Below are 16367 nucleotides of genomic sequence, written 5' to 3' on the forward strand. Positions count from 1 at the left end.
AGATATTTACATAAAATTTAAGATACTGAATTTTGTAGCCTTTTCTCTTAAGTTTCTCCATACTCTGATCAACATATTTATGAATCATCATTATATTTTCTTCTTTATTATTTATTATTTTTTTATTTCAGCATATTATAGGGGTACAAATGTTTAGGTTACATATATTGCCTTTGCCCTACCCAAGTCAGAGCTTCAAGTGTGTCCATCCTCCAGACGGTGCGCAACGCACGCATTAGGTGTGAATAGACCCATCCCCTCCTTCCTCTCCCACTCAAATAAATGGGACCTGACCAAATTAAAAAGCTTCTGCACAGCCAAGGAAACCATCACAAGAGCAAACAGACAACCTACCTACAGAATGGGGGAAAATATTCACATGCTACATATCCGATAAAGGGCCGATAACTAGAATCTATGTAGAACTCAGGAAAATCAGCAAGAAAAAAATCAAATAACCCCATTAAAAAGTAGGCAAAGGACATTAACAGAAACTTTTCAAAAGAAGACAGACTAATGGCTAACAAACGTATGAAAAAATATATTTTCTTTTTGAGAAGATAAGGGAGCAGGATGTACCTTAGAAAGATCATCACTCAAAAGAGTTAAAATGTTGCTTCTGAAAGCAGTGAACTTCAGATATTAAAAAAAAAAAAACAAAACTTACACAAAAATCTAATACCCTAACCAAGCTGGAAATAGTAGGTATTATTAGTATTAAGGTATTTTTGTGAATTTTTAACACAGACATCTCTCTCATACACTCACACACACACATACACACACAGGACCTTTGCCATAAGCTGTTTCTCCAGACTGTTCCTCAGCAACCACACTCCACACTCTGAATTCAAACCATCCTGGGTTTCAGCTTATTGCCTGTTATCAACACATTTTAGGGTGCCAGCCTAGCTCATGCCCTCTTCTCTGAGAGCTGCCTCTTCTCTCTCTAATCCCAGCTATTTATATTACATGACTTCATTCCTCCTTGGATCAGAGGTGGACAGAGGATTGGATCAGATTGGATCAGAGGTGGACATCTGACCCTTTTGCTTGTCCCCTCAGATCCACTCACTTGAGCACTTGAACTAAGAGTCCCAGAACTGAGAGTCAGCAGGAGCTAAAAAGATTCTGTCCTGTCAGGAGTTAGGGCTGCCCTTGGGTGTAATTGTGCTAATGAGGAAGCAGAAAGAACCAGACTTCAGAGAGAAGGCAAAATAACAGACATTTAGAAACAAGCAGATACACGAAGCCATGTGACAAGAAAACAAAAACAAGACCAGGAAGATAAGAGAAAACAAATCTTTCTTAATTTATGACAACTTTCCATTTTTTCATGAAGTACAGATTCATCTTCTGACCCTGAATCCTGTTTGATAGCTCAGAATCAGTATAATAAACTCACATTGGTTTAAGCTAGCTTGACTGGGCTTTTATGTCTTACAACCACAAAAAAAATAAAACGAAACGAAAAAACCCTGACTATGGTCTCTCTTACTCTCTTATCTTTTTCCTCTTTTTTTTTTTTTTTTCTTTTCCTCCTCAGCTTTCCCTGACCCAAAAGATAATGCCATCTGGATGTTTTCTCTTAATCTTAGAATCATGCCCCAAAATTGTCTGGCATGTAGTCAATAAATGTTGATAGACTTTTATAGCAACAGAACCTAAATAATAGGATCAATTGCACAATGCAATATAAGTTTCCATTTTTGAGTGTGAAATTTGAGGTACCGTCAGAAGGTCTTTACAGTCATTAGCTCTTTTCTTACAGCAACCATTCAAAGTGAGAGCTATTGGTCCTTCTTATAGGTGACAAAATAGGAGTTTGAGAACTATGTAGAATGATGCTACCCATAGACACACAGCTAACAAGCTGAAGAGTCTGGGTTGTAACTCCAGATTATCTGGTTCCCAAATATACTCTCTGCTATACCAAGTCCATATATTTCAATACCAAGTCCATATAGTTCAATATAATTCATATTTAAATACAATATACACAGACTTAGAAAGACCAGTCTCCCATTGAAGCCCTCATAAAAAATGTGCAAGAAATGATAAAAGCAAGAAGTCTTTGTCCTTCACACAGGCTCATGCTGCTAGAGCCAAAGAAACAATGTTGCAACACAGCAGCAAGAATAATAGAATGAATGAGTTCTGCGCAGTAGGGGAAACAGTAGACATCTCTTTGCTCCTATTTCAATGTTAAAACGGAGTATGAAACTCTCTCCCACCTCATCAACGTATCAGAGGACATGCAGGACAAGAAGACTGGATAAGGAGAAATGCACCTCAGCCATCCCTGGGGAGAGGAGACTGCAACAGGCGTTTTACAGAGCCTGTCTATTCTGAAAGCTCCATGAGAGCAGGAACCCTGTGCTGTAAGTGCCTGGCACAGTGCCTGGCATATGTGAGAAGCTCAATAAACACTGGTGAATGAATAAGCTCTAACTTCTATAGGTTTCAACAATTGCACAGATGCTGATGATCCTAAGTAGGAAGAGAGCTGCACAAATACAATCGATGCTGACTATAATTGCAAAGAAAAAAAACTAAGCAGGTACTGATGGAAAGACTGATAGATAATCCTCTGTAAGTGGGAAGGAGCCAGGGATGTTTCTAACAATGCAAAGTAGCAATTCAGACACAAACAAGAATGGAAGGTGAACTGGCACAAAACACAGAGGAGAGTCAGTGAATGACAGAGAATCAGGAGAATAGATTTAGAAAAGAAAAAGAAGAAAAATCAATACATTTCACTTAGTGACACCTTTATAAAGATTTGCCTGTATTCTAGCAGGAAAAGTTGGAAGTTAATGCCGGGAATACATAGTATGTCACTTAATAATGATGATAATATAATAATGTATTATAGCTACGTTTTATTCAGGACTTACTGGAATATTTTAAGCAAATTTATGCATTCAAACTTTGAGTCCTAACAATAACCCTCTTGGGTGGCCACTATTATTGTTCCCATTTTTGCAGATAAAGAAACAGAAATTCTAGGAGACAAAGCAATTTCCTCAAGGTGAAAAGTTAGTGAGTCATAAAGCCAAGTTTCTAGCTCATGCTATGGGACTTCAGGGTCCATGTTTATGACCACTATACCACACCACTCTTAGCCAATGCAAACTGTACATAGTCTATTCTTCAGTGTGGTTTCAGTAATTTTTAATTCATTATATTGCCATTATAAAGTTCTGAGTTTAAAAGAATGAACCCCTTTCAAGTATTGTCATAGATCATATATCTGGATCCACTAGACCCCACTTGACATTTGTAGATTGATTTGGTAGCCAGAACTTCTGTCCATTCTGTACCTTTAACCACTTAGAACTTGCCCCTCATCCATGACTACAGGGCCTCAAAATAAACCAGAGGCAAGAAGTTATTGCCTTTAAAGTCATTACCTTTAACAAGCCTTTAAAATTCCTCTAGACCTGCTTCTGATCCTCTTTCACTGCCAATGACGATTATACCTCATTTTCAATTCATGTCTGTTTAAACCTTTCTAAGCTCATGCTTTTAAAAGATAGATACATAGATAACAACCTGTCTAGTTTTTTTTATTATCTTCTTCTCTTTGGCAACCAGGCTTTTAAAGGCTTATGAACTTGAGTTTGCAGTTAAGTTTCAATGCTATGTACTCTTCCAGTTTTGTTATACACACTAATTTTATGTGTTAGGGTATTTTGGGTTGGTTTGGTTTCTTTTTTTCATTTTTTCTGTTCACATATGACCCATTCTCCCATTTAGGCAGCATTTTAGGCAGTTTAGAACAAAGAACAAAAATGTCAAAATTTTTTACTTTTGAGTTTCCAGGACCTGGGCTTTGGAACTTCAAAAGCAGCTAAATAAAGAGCTCAGGAAAGGATGTCAGCAAGATAGTGTGATAAGAGGTCCCCCATTCATATCCCTTCACAACAACAATAATTTAGCAGGCGTCAATGTACAACAGTGCCTTCTGGGGAGCTTTGGGACTCAGGTAGAAGACTGTATAACCCTGGTACAGCTCAAGAACAAGGAGAGCTGTTCTGAGAATGCAGGCCCATGCCCAAGGCAGGGTCACTGACCAGTGCGCCAACTACAAACCCAGAAGCAGCCCCATCCCCCTATGGCCTCAGCTAGAGCCCTCCTTAGTCATGGTCCTGCAACCAACACTATCTGCCAAAGGAATGCAGGAACAGCCATGCCCCCAGTAATAGGCCTGCTGTTTGTGGACCCAACTGCAGATCTTGAAGTGGCCCTGTGATCCTTCTCCAGCCCCACTCTACCACTAGTCCAGAATCAGTTCTGTTTACAAAGGGACCCAGAAGGAGCCATACCTGTCCATGTACCCAATAAAAGGCCCATCAGCCATGGGCCTGACTGTAGATCCTGAAGCAGCTCTGTGACCTGGCTCTAGCCCTTCTCCCATTTCTGCCTGCTCAGGGACCTAGCAATGTCAGTACATGCCCTGGTAACAGGCCCACTGACCTCAGTCCTAGTTATGGATCCTGAATTGGTTCTAAGGCTCAGTTTCTACTCCACTCTGCCATGCTACAGGGGTAGTTTTGCTCACCTCTGTCCCAACCGCAGACCCTGAAGCAGCCCTGTGACCTGGCTTCAGCCCCACATTATCATAGTGCCAGAGGCAGTCCTGCCCACCCAAACATCTACTCAGGGACCCAATGGGAGCCACATACACCACACCCCTAATAATAGGCCCACTGTCTGTAAAATGAACTGCAGACCCAAAGCAGCCCCATGACCTGGCTCCAGCCCTGCTCAACCATAGTATCAGAGGCAATTTTGTTCCATTGGGGATTTACCGGGAACCACCCATGCTCACACCTCTGGTAACAGGCTTGCCAACCATGGACCCAACTGCAGACCTGGGAACAGCCACATGAACTGGCTCTAGCACCAAGCAACTGTGAGCCTGGAAGCAGCCCATCAGTCCAAGGACTAGGCAGAATAAGATCTTTAACCACTGAAACCAATCTGTAAAAACAGAAAGAGGTATGTGTTCCTTAAAATGCACATACATTAATGCAAGACTACATGGATCATGAAGAATCTGGCAAACATGACACCTCCAAAGAAAACTAATAAATCTCCACCAACTGATAGCAAAGAAAGAGAGGTCTACAGATTGCCTAAAAAAGAATTCAAAATAATTGCCTTAAGAAAGTTCAACAAGCTTCAAGAGAACAGGTAAACAACTCAATAATATGAGAAAGACAATACATGAATAAAATAAGAAGTTCAACAAAAAGATAGAAGTCATAAAAAAGAACAAAACAAATCTGGAGCTGATTAATACATGAATGAAATGAAAAATGCAATAGAAAGCATCAGTGGCAGATGTTATTGAGCAGAAGGAAAAAAACTGTGAATGTGAAGACAGGTCTGCTGAAATTATAAGTCAGAAGAGAAAAAAAAAATAATGAAAAGAAATGGCCAAAGTCTATGGAATTTATGGGACATAATCAAGAGAAGTAATATGTGCATTATTGGAGTATCGGAAGAAGAGAAAGAGAAAAGGAGACATGTAGACATCCAGGTCCATGAAGCTCAAAAGTTCCCAAGTAGGTTCAACCAAACGAGAATTTCACCAAGACATTATCATCAAACAGTCAAAATTCAGACAGAGAAATTTGAAAGCAGTAAAAGTGAATCATCATGTACAAGGGAATATCCATAAGCTGTCAGAAGATTTCTCAGCAAAAACACTTCAGGCCAGAAGAGAGTCATATGATATGTGCTAACAACAACAAAGAAAACCCTGCCAACTAAAAATACTTTATCTGGCAAAGCTGTCCTTCAGAAATTAGGAAGAGATGGAGACTTTACCAGAAAAACAAAAGCTGAGGAAGTTCATCACTACTAGAACTGCCTTACAAGAAATGCCAAAGGAAGTTTTTCAAGCTGAAATGAAAGGAGGCCAATTAGTAACATGAAAACTTACGAAAGTAAAAAATTCACTGGCAAAGATAAATGCAGCCAGGCGCAGTGGCTCATGCCTGTAATCCTAGCACTTTGGGAGGCCAAGGAGGGAGGATCATTTGAGCTCAGGAATTTGAGACCAGCCTGAGCAAGAGCAAGACCCCATCTCTACTAAAAATAGAAAGAAATTATCTGGGCAACTAAAAATACGTAGAAAAAATTAGCTGGGCATGGTGGCACATGTCTGTAGTCCCGGCTACTCGGGAGGCTGAGGCAGAAGGATTGCTTGAGCCCAGGAGTTTGAGGTTGCTGTGAGCTAGGCTGATGCCATGGCACTCTAGCCCAAGCAACAGAGTGAGACTCTGTCTCAAAAACAAACAAAAAAAAAGATAAATGCATAGTCAAATTCAGAATATTCTAATACTGTAATAGTGATATGTAAATTACTTTTAACTCTAATATAATAGTTAAAAGACAAAAGTATTAAAATATAGCTAAAATACCTGCTCGCTTCAGCACATATACTAAAATATAGCTAAAATAATTTTTTAATAGATATATTAAAAATGTAAATTGTTATATGAAAAACATAAAATGTCATGGGGAGCAAAAGTGTAAAGTTGTATGCAGTCAAAGTTTAGTTGTTATTAGCTTAACGTAGATATATAACTATAAGATGTTTTATGTAAGCCTCATGGTAACCACAAAACAAAAGCCTATAGTAGATATACAAAAGATAAAGAGAAAGGAATCAAAGCATACCACTATAAAAAAAAAATCAAATCATAAAGGAAGACAGCAAGAGATAAAGAAAGAAACAAAGAAACTACAGAACAGCCAGAAAGTAATTAGCAAAATATCAACAGTAAGTCCTTATAAATCAATAATTACTTTGATTATGAATAGATTAAATTTTCCAATCAAAAGACAGTGATTGAGTGGATCGAAAAAACAAGACCCAACTATATGCTGTCTATAAGAAATTCACTTTAACTTTTAAGAAACATACAGGCTAAAAGGGAAAGGATGAAAAAAGATATTCCATGCAAATGGAAACAAAAAGAAGGGATAACTATATTTACATTTTAAAAAATACACTTAAAGTCAAAAACTGTAACAAGAGAAAAAAGTCATTATATAGTGATAAAAGATTCAATTAATCAAGGGATGTAAAATTTTTTAATATATAAGCACCAACCATCAGAGCCTCTAAGTATATAAAGCTAATATTAACAGATATGAAAGGAGAAACAGCAATACAATCATAATAGGGGACTTCAATACCCCGTTTTCAACAATGAATAGATTACCCAGACAGAAAATCGGTGAGGAAACATTAGAGTTGAACTAGACTTTAGAGAAAATGGATCTAAAGACATACATAGAACATTTAATCTAACAACAGCAGAGTATACAATCTTCTCAAGCACACACAAAACATTCTCCAGGATAGATCATAAGTAAAATCACAAAACAAGCATTAACACAATTTAAGAAGATTGAAATCATATCAAGTATCTTTTCCGAACACAAAAAAAATGGTGCAAAATTAGAAACCAATAGTAGGAGGAAAATTAGAAAATTCACAAATATGGGTTGAGTACTCTTTATTCAAAATGCTTAGGACCACAAATTTCAGATTTTTTCTGATTTTGGAATATTTGCTTTATACTTTCTAGTTCAGTACCCCTAGTCCAAAAATATGAGGTCCAAAATGCTCCATTTAGCATTTCTTTTAGTGTTATGATGGCATGCAAAAAGTTTCAAATTTTGGAGCATTTTAGACTTCTGATTTTTGGATTAGGAATGTTGAACCTATATGTAGAAATTAAACAACATGCTCCTGAACAAATGATAGATAAAAGAAGAAATCAAAAAGGAAATAAAAAATACCTTGAGACAAATGAAAATGGAAACACAGCGTACCAAAACTTATGAGATGCAGCAAAAGCAAGTCGAAGAGGAAAATTTATAGTAGTAAAGATATACATTAAGAAAAAAGAAAGATCTCAAATAAATAACCTAATTTTACACTCAATATACCAGAAAAAGAAGAACAAACTCAGTCCAAAGTTAGCAGAAGGAGGTAAATAACAAAGGTCAGAGCAGAAATAAATAAAATAGAGACTAGAAAAACAATAGAAAAGATAAATGAAACTGAGTTGGTTTTTTGAATAAATAAACAAAATCAACAAACCTTTAGCTAGACTGACTAAGAAAAAAAGAGACTCAAATAATAAAATCAGATATAAAAGAGGAGACATTACAACTGACATCACAAAGATACAAAGGATTGTAAGAGAATATTATGAACAAATACGCAAATCAACTGGATAACCTAGAAGAAATGGATAAATTCCTATATATACATATACAACCTACCAATACTGAATCATGAAGAAAAAGAAAATTTCAACAGACCAATAAAGAGTAAGGAGATTAAATCAGTTGTAAAAAGTTTCCCATCAAAGAAAAGCCCAGGATCTGATGGCTTCACTGTTGAATTCTACCAAACATTTAAAGAAGAGCTAATACCAATCCTTTTCAAACTCTTGCAAAAAATTGAAGAGAAGGGCATACTTCCAAATTAATTTTACAAAGCCAGCATTATCTGGATACCAAAGACACATAAGGACACTATAAGAAAAGAAAATTATAGGCCAATATCCCTAGTGAGCACAGATGCAAAAATTCTCAACAAAATACAAATTCAATAGCACATGAAAAAGGATCATACATCATGTTCAAGTTGGATTTATTCATGGGATGGATGCAAGGATTTTTCAATATATGAAATCAATAAGTGTAATACACCACATTAATGAAATAAAAGACAAAAATCATATGACCATCTCAATAGATGCAGAAAAAGCATTTGATAAAATTTAACATCTTTTCATAATTAAAAAAAAACCCTCAACAAATTAAGTATATGCTATGATTTGAATGATTGTGTCTCCTCAAAATTCATATCCTGAAATCCTAATCCCAAAACCTATAGTATTAGGAGGTGAGGGCATTGGGAGACGATTAGGTCATGAAGGCAGAGCTCTCATGAATGGGATCAGTACCTTTATAAAAGAGAGCTCAGAGAGATCCTTTGTCCCTTTTACCATGTGAGGACATAGTGAGAAGGTGTTGTCTATGAACCAGAAAGCAAACCCTCCTCAGACACTAAATCTGCCAGTGCCTTTATCATGGACTTCCCTCCTTCAGAACTATAAGAAGTAAATTTCTATTGTTTACAGCTACCCAGTTTACAGTATTTTGTTATAGCATCACAAAGAGACTAAGACAATATAGAAGGAATATAGTGCAACATAACAGAAGCCACATATGGACAAGCCCACAGCTAACAACATACTTAACACTAAAAAACTAAAAGCTTTTCCTCTAAGATCAGGACAAGACAAGGATGCCCACTCTCATCACTTCTATTCAACATAGTACTGCTATAAGTCCTAGCCAGAACAAATTGGGCAAGAAAAAAAAATAAAAGGTATCCAAATCAGAAAAGAAGAAGTAAAATCGTCTTTAATTGTAGATGATATCGTGCAACTTAACTGAATTCATTTATTAGTTCTAACAGAAAAGCCTAAAGACTTCACCAAAAAATTGTTATAACTAATAACAAATTCAGCAAAGTTGTAGGACACAAAATTAACATGCAAAAATCAGTAGTATTTCTATACACAAACAACAAATTATGCAAAAAAGAAATGAAGAAAACAATCTCATTTACAATAGCATCAAAAAGAATAAATTTACTTAGGATATATTTAAGCAAGGATATGAAAAGAATATGCACTAAAAACTGTAAAACATAATGAAAGAAAGAAGACACAAATAAGTGGAAAGAAATTCTGTGTTCCTGGATTGGAAGAATTAATATTGTCAAAATGTTCACACAACCCAAAGCAATCTAGAAATTCAATGTAATCCCTATCAAAATTCCAATAGCATTTTTTACAGAAATAGAAAAAACAATCCTAGAATTCATATGGAACCCACAAAAGCCCTTAAGCAGGTAAAATCTTGACCAAGAAAACAAAGCTGGAGGCATCACATTTCCTGATTTCAAATTATGTTGTAACACCATAATAATCATAACAGTATGGTACTGACATAAAAATAGGCAGATAGACCAATTATACAGAATTAAGAGCCCCAAAATAAACCCATGTACATATGGTTAGCTAATGTTCAACAAATGTGCCAAGAAGGCACAAGGGAGAAAGGATAGTCTCTTCAGTAAATGGTATTGGAAAAACTGGATATCCACATGTAAAAGAATAAAATTAGACCCTTATCTTACCCCATACACAAAATCAACTCGAAATGGATTAAAGACTTAAATGTAAGATGTGAAGCCATAAAACTCCTAGATGAAAACATAGAGGAAAAGCTCTTTGAATTGGTCTTGGCAATGATTTTTTGGATAGGACACCAAAAGCATAGGCAACAAAAGCAAAAATAAATAAGTAGGACTATATCAAACTAAGAACTTTCTGCACAGCAAACAATAAACAAAATGAAAAGCCAATCTATAGAACAGGCTAAAATATTTGCAAACCATATATCTGATAAGAAGCTAATATCCAAAATATATAAGGAAATCATATAAATCAATAGCAAAAACAAACAAACAAACGAACAACCCAATTTTAAAAGTGGGCGAAAGACTGGAAAGATTGAATAGATATCTTTCTGAAGAAGACATACAAATGGCTAACAGATATATGAAAAGATGCTCAACATCCCTGATCATCAGAGAAATGCAAATCAAACCATATTGAAATATTATCTCACACCTATTAAGATGGTTATTATAAAAAGCAAAAGGTAACAAATGTTGGCAAGGATATAGAGAAAAGGGAACAATGTATATACTATTAGTGGGAATACAAATTGGTATAGCCATTATTGAAAATAGTATGGACGTTCCTCAAAAAACTAAAAATATAACCACCATATGATCCAGCAATCCCAATTCCGGGCTTGTATCCAAAGGAAATAAAACCACTATTTCGAAGAGACATCTGCATTCTCATGTTCACTGCAGCATTATTTACAATAGATAAGATATGGAAATAACCTGTGTCCATTGGAGGTTGAATAGATAAAGAAAATAGCATATATATATATATATATATATATGAGATATACAGGATATATATACACATACACATATATAAAATTATATGGAATATTATTCAGCTTTTAAAAAGAAGAAAAGCCTACCATTTATGACTATGTGGATGAACCTGGGGGACACTATGGACATTATGCCAAGTGAAATAATCCAGACACAGAAAGACAAATACTGCATGATCACACTTACATGTGGAATCTAAAAAAGTTGAACTCCTAGAAACAGAAAGTAAATGAGTAGTTACCAGGGGCTGGTGGGTGGGGGAAATGGGGAGATATTGGTCAAAGGACACAAACTTTCAGTTATAAGATGAATAAATTAGGGAAATCTAATGTATAGCATGGTGACTATAGTTAATATTACTAATAATGCATTGTATACTTGAAATTTGCTAGGAGTGGATCTTAAGTGTTCTCCACAAAAGAAAAGGTAATTATGTGAGGTGATGGGTATGTTAATTAGTTTGATTGTAGTAATTATTTCACAACATCATGTTATACACCTTAAATTTATACAATTTTTATCTGATAACCATACCTTAATAAAACTGGGGGAAAGTAATTCAAAGTGTAAATATATGCTATTAATAATATCTTTGTGAGTTCATATTGTCAGTTAGAGGCAGTATTTATGACTCTGGTTGGAAATCATATTTCAGAATGGTAATGGCTGGGGGAAGAAAAGAAACAGAAAATGCAAGCAAAGGACTTGGACTCTGGGTCTCTAGGGCAGTCCTATGCCTAGTGCCCTAATATTATTCAAAACCAAATCCAGGGTTTGGGGTAGGAGAGTAGGAGAAATGGAGAATGACAGAGGTGGAGTCCCTATTCTCATATAATACACAGGAAAACAGGGAGGTTCTGAGCTTCTAGGACTTAATAAATTCCAGAACCAGTGGAGTAATACTGGCTGGCTGCAGGGAATGTATAGGCAGAGAGAGGGTAAGACAGCTCATGGAGACCCATGGCCCCTAGAGGGAGGACTAGCAACCAAACATTTCCCAAGACCAAGACATAGTTCAGCAACAACCTGCAAGGACTGATAAACAGGACCAGACAGAAATGTCTACCTCAGAACATTCCTGGATGAATTAGTCAAAACAACCCAGCTCAGAGGTAAAACCTCAGATCCCCTCACACTATATAAACAGTAATACTATATAACTATATAAATGGTCCTTGAAATTGGCCACAAGTTTGGGGAAAGGGATGGTGAAACCCTGAATTAACTGAGATAATATTTCAGCCACTCTGTGTAATAAGTACTCACAATAGATATTAATTTCAATCACAGAAAGATTATACAGGTTATGTTTTTTACACATGTGATTATGAATTGATACTGTTACTACTATAACTCAGCTTTTTAAATTCATTCATTTATGAACTGTGATTACTTTGGAGCATTGTTCCTTCCACCCAACTCCTGGATTTAACTGCTCGCCTAATTAAACTGTGTCTTATTGTGGGACCATCCCACTGACTTCTAGACTTCTGGTATGCGTGTGGATTAGAAGCATGGATTTGGTGTGTGTGTTTGAACTTAATTCCAACTGGAGACAATCCTCTGGCTTTTGACAATCCATCCTATTCCCACAAGCTTTGAGCAAGGCCATCCTAATCTCCCCAGGCCTGCTCCAGATATGCCCCACGTTCTGACTCCACCTTGTGTGTAGCGAGATGCCTTAACTGGGTTTCCTTCTGCCACACATTTGCAAAAATAAATCTTTTAAAAAAAATCTACATCTTGTTGCAGATTTTGACCTTTGTAACCAAAGGAAACTTTCTTAACTTCTGCATATTTTCCTTCATGTACCTTTGAAATGCAAATATTTAATAATAGCTATAGCTCCATTTGCTGAAATATACAAATATATTTAATGTTTTTCAGTAAAATAATGTCTTTTTTTTTTTTTTTTCTGAGACAGAGTCTTGCTCTGTTGCCCTGCCAAGGCTAGAGTGCCGTGGTATCAGCTTAACTCACAGTAAACTCAAACTCCTGGGCTCAAGTGATCCTCCTCCCTCAGCTTCCAGAATAGCTAGGACTGCAGGCATGTGCCACCACACCGAGTGAATTTTTTTTTCTATTTTTAGTTGTCCAGCTAATTTCTTTCTATTTTTAGTAAAAACGGGGTCTTACTCTTGCTGAGGCTGGTCTCAAACTCAAGCAATCCTCCCACCTCAGCCTCCCAGAGTGCTAGGATTACAGGTGTGAGCCACCACAACCAGTCTTCAATAAAATAAAAGTCCATTTTCCTTTAGAATACATTTTTAATACTAAAGTTGGTACAAGATAGGTCAACATTTTGGGATACCAGATTATCAGAAAGACTCAAATATTTAAGATTAAAAGCATTGATTCGTTTCTCTTGGATTTGTGGTAAGGTAGTGGATGCTTTTTCTATATGAATGGTCTTAAAATTTGGTTTCCTGATCTCTTCATCCTAACATTTTCAATGAAGACTATACTAGGATTTGAAGCCACATAAAACAAATCAAAAAGCCTATCTAAAAGTTCGTTGGTTTCCCCTGTGATCAGTTAATTTTCTTCCCAGTAATGATCTCTCACCTTTGGGAAAATGTAAAGCATTATTGTGTCTTGTACTAGTTTTCTACAGTTGGCATAACATGGTACGACAAGCTGAGTGGCTTAAACGACAGAATTTATTTACTCACAGTTCTAGAGGCCAGAAGTCAACAGGCTTGGTTTCTTCTGAGGCCTCTCTCCTCGGCTTGCAGACAGCCACCTTCTTGCTGTGTCCTCACTTGGTCTTTCCACTACGCACATACATTCTAGTGTTTCTTTGTATTCGGGATTTCCTCTTCTTACAAGAACACCAGTCAGATTGCATTAGGACCCACCCCAGAAGCCTCATTTTGACTTAATCACCTCTTTAAAGGTCTTATCTCCAAATATGGTCACATTCTGAGGTACTGGAGCTTAGGGCTTCAACATATGAATTTGGGAGGAACACAATTTAGCCTGTAACACTTGCCTTCTCTAAAATTAGACTAAGCAATAACCAAAAAAGAAAAAAAAAAGGCCGTCTTTTAGGAAACAGATTCTTCTAGGGTTGATAAAGTGTTTCAGGAAGCTGTACAGGATCTTTTGGATTAATGAATTCCTATAGAATACACAGAAACATTGTATCATATCTGAACTATAAGAGTCTGTGCAACTTCGTAAGAACTCTCAGAACCACAAAATGCTTTTTATCTTGGAAACATCTGCATCATTTAAAATTATGTTTACTTTGAGCATTATATGTTATAGAATCCAATACGTGCTTTACAATATAAACTCTCCTTAGATTTCTTTTGTCTCTCAGGCTGTTTTTCTATTCTTTCATTCGCTTTTGCCCTGGGCTTCAATTTCCAAGAGTGGGAACTACTTTGTCTGAAATATGTGTAACGTTCCTAGGGATTAATAAAGGTTGATTGGTAGAAAAAGTGCCCTTTCAGATTCTATGCTTGAACATCAATTCATGATTTCTTCAAGGCCAAATTCTTGTCGCTGACCTCACTCCAGTGAAGGTCTGCCCCAGGGAGAGGTTCTACGTATTCAGTAAGGTCATGCCCAGACCGTGGCATCCACATTTGCCTCTCTACGCTTGAGAACAATGTATTGGCGCCACAGGGCACCAGTATAACCAAACCTTTGTTAGACAACAGAATCATTTCTGTGTAAAATGATTCACTGGAGAGTAACATTTTACTTTTATTTTCTTCAAAAACTTTTTTCTCAATGTTTCTGGTACAAAAACAGCTAAACTATTATTTTTTAAATTCTTACTGCTTGTTCTGTGTTTCATGCTAATAAATGATTGTAATTCCATCAGCTTACATATAATGACATTGCACAAAAAATTCATATATTAATAGTTAAGGTATAATTATTTAAGATACAAATAAATATAAGATTTGCCAGGCATCTGACTTTCTACGTAGTGAATGGAAATTTTAATTTGTAATTCTCTGAAGCCCCTGCATTTTTGATAAATGACTTGACAAATTTAATTTACTTTTCTCTTTGTTGACCACATGTCAGGAAAGTGGACTATGGGGATATAATCTTAATAAATTTGGGCATTGCCAGCATTGCTGCAAAGGAATAATACTGTACATATTTAAGGGCAGTATCCAAATACTCTGGAAATTTGAACCACATAAATATAGAACAGCCTCACACTTTATACCAGTCACTACATAGTTGGGAAACTATGCATCAGTTAAACAAAGAAATTAAACACATAGGGCCTGCTACATTTAAATATTTAAGTGCGATATTTTAAACAAATCATATCACTGTAGCCCAGAGGATTTCCAAGGCAAAAAGTAAATTCTGAAACTTTTATAAAACACCTTTTTTTCCTTGGGAGTTTGAACCTCATACAATAATGCTTTTCATTTCTGCACTTTCTCCAAATGTTTTTGACTTCTTAGAGGCTACATTGTTTTGTAAGAATAAATTGTAGGTTTTCCAAAGAGCCTCTCCCTCCCACTCAGCTGCCCTGAGGGAGTTAGAGCCTCTGCACACAACTTATTTTCATTCCCCTCACCCCAAAAATGATCAAATAAGGACTGTTTGCCCATCAACATTTCTAGGGCAGGAGGCTCTGACAAGTGCAACATCTCTTCTCCTTCCTGCTCTGGCAAGTCCAAAGAAAAAGATTATTTAATGCACATCAACCATGTTAGAATTGGGGCTCCAACAATTACGAAGGCACAAAAGATGGATGTACAATTATAAGCTGTTGGAAAGTGGATACATTGAATGTCTCTGGAATTCTGCCACTAACAATTGGGAAAATTCAGCAAATACTACAGAATCAGGACAATTTCTTTTCAGAATCTGCCCCTTCTTGCCACCAAAATAGACATTTGTTGGCTGCACAATTCTCAGCATCCTGGTTCAAATAAGGATATTTCATATTACATATTCTTTACTATTTTGGAGTTGCCATGGCAGAGAAGAGAAGAGATATTTTTGTTGATGGAATGTCTCTTAACAGAGCTCCTTATTTTGGCCTTCCTGACTTTCTGACGCAGTTTTCAGATCTGCTTTAAAATACTGCCATGACTTTCTCTCTTTTTTTTTAACTATTTGAAATAATCAACATTCCAGCATCCCAGAAACAGTAAAAGATACATTATTGTGTAATAGGCAGATGATCAGCATGTAAAGATACGGAGTTCAGATGAAAAGAATGGATGATCTGTCAGAATTGTAATGAGCTCTTTAACTTTCAGTTCAGACTCCTCCCTGTCTTTTCTCAGCATCCCTC

This window comes from Propithecus coquereli, unplaced genomic scaffold (genome assembly GCF_000956105.1).
Source record: "Propithecus coquereli isolate 6110/MARCELLA unplaced genomic scaffold, Pcoq_1.0 Scaffold50, whole genome shotgun sequence".
In the NCBI taxonomy this organism is placed as follows: Eukaryota; Metazoa; Chordata; class Mammalia; order Primates; family Indriidae; genus Propithecus; species Propithecus coquereli.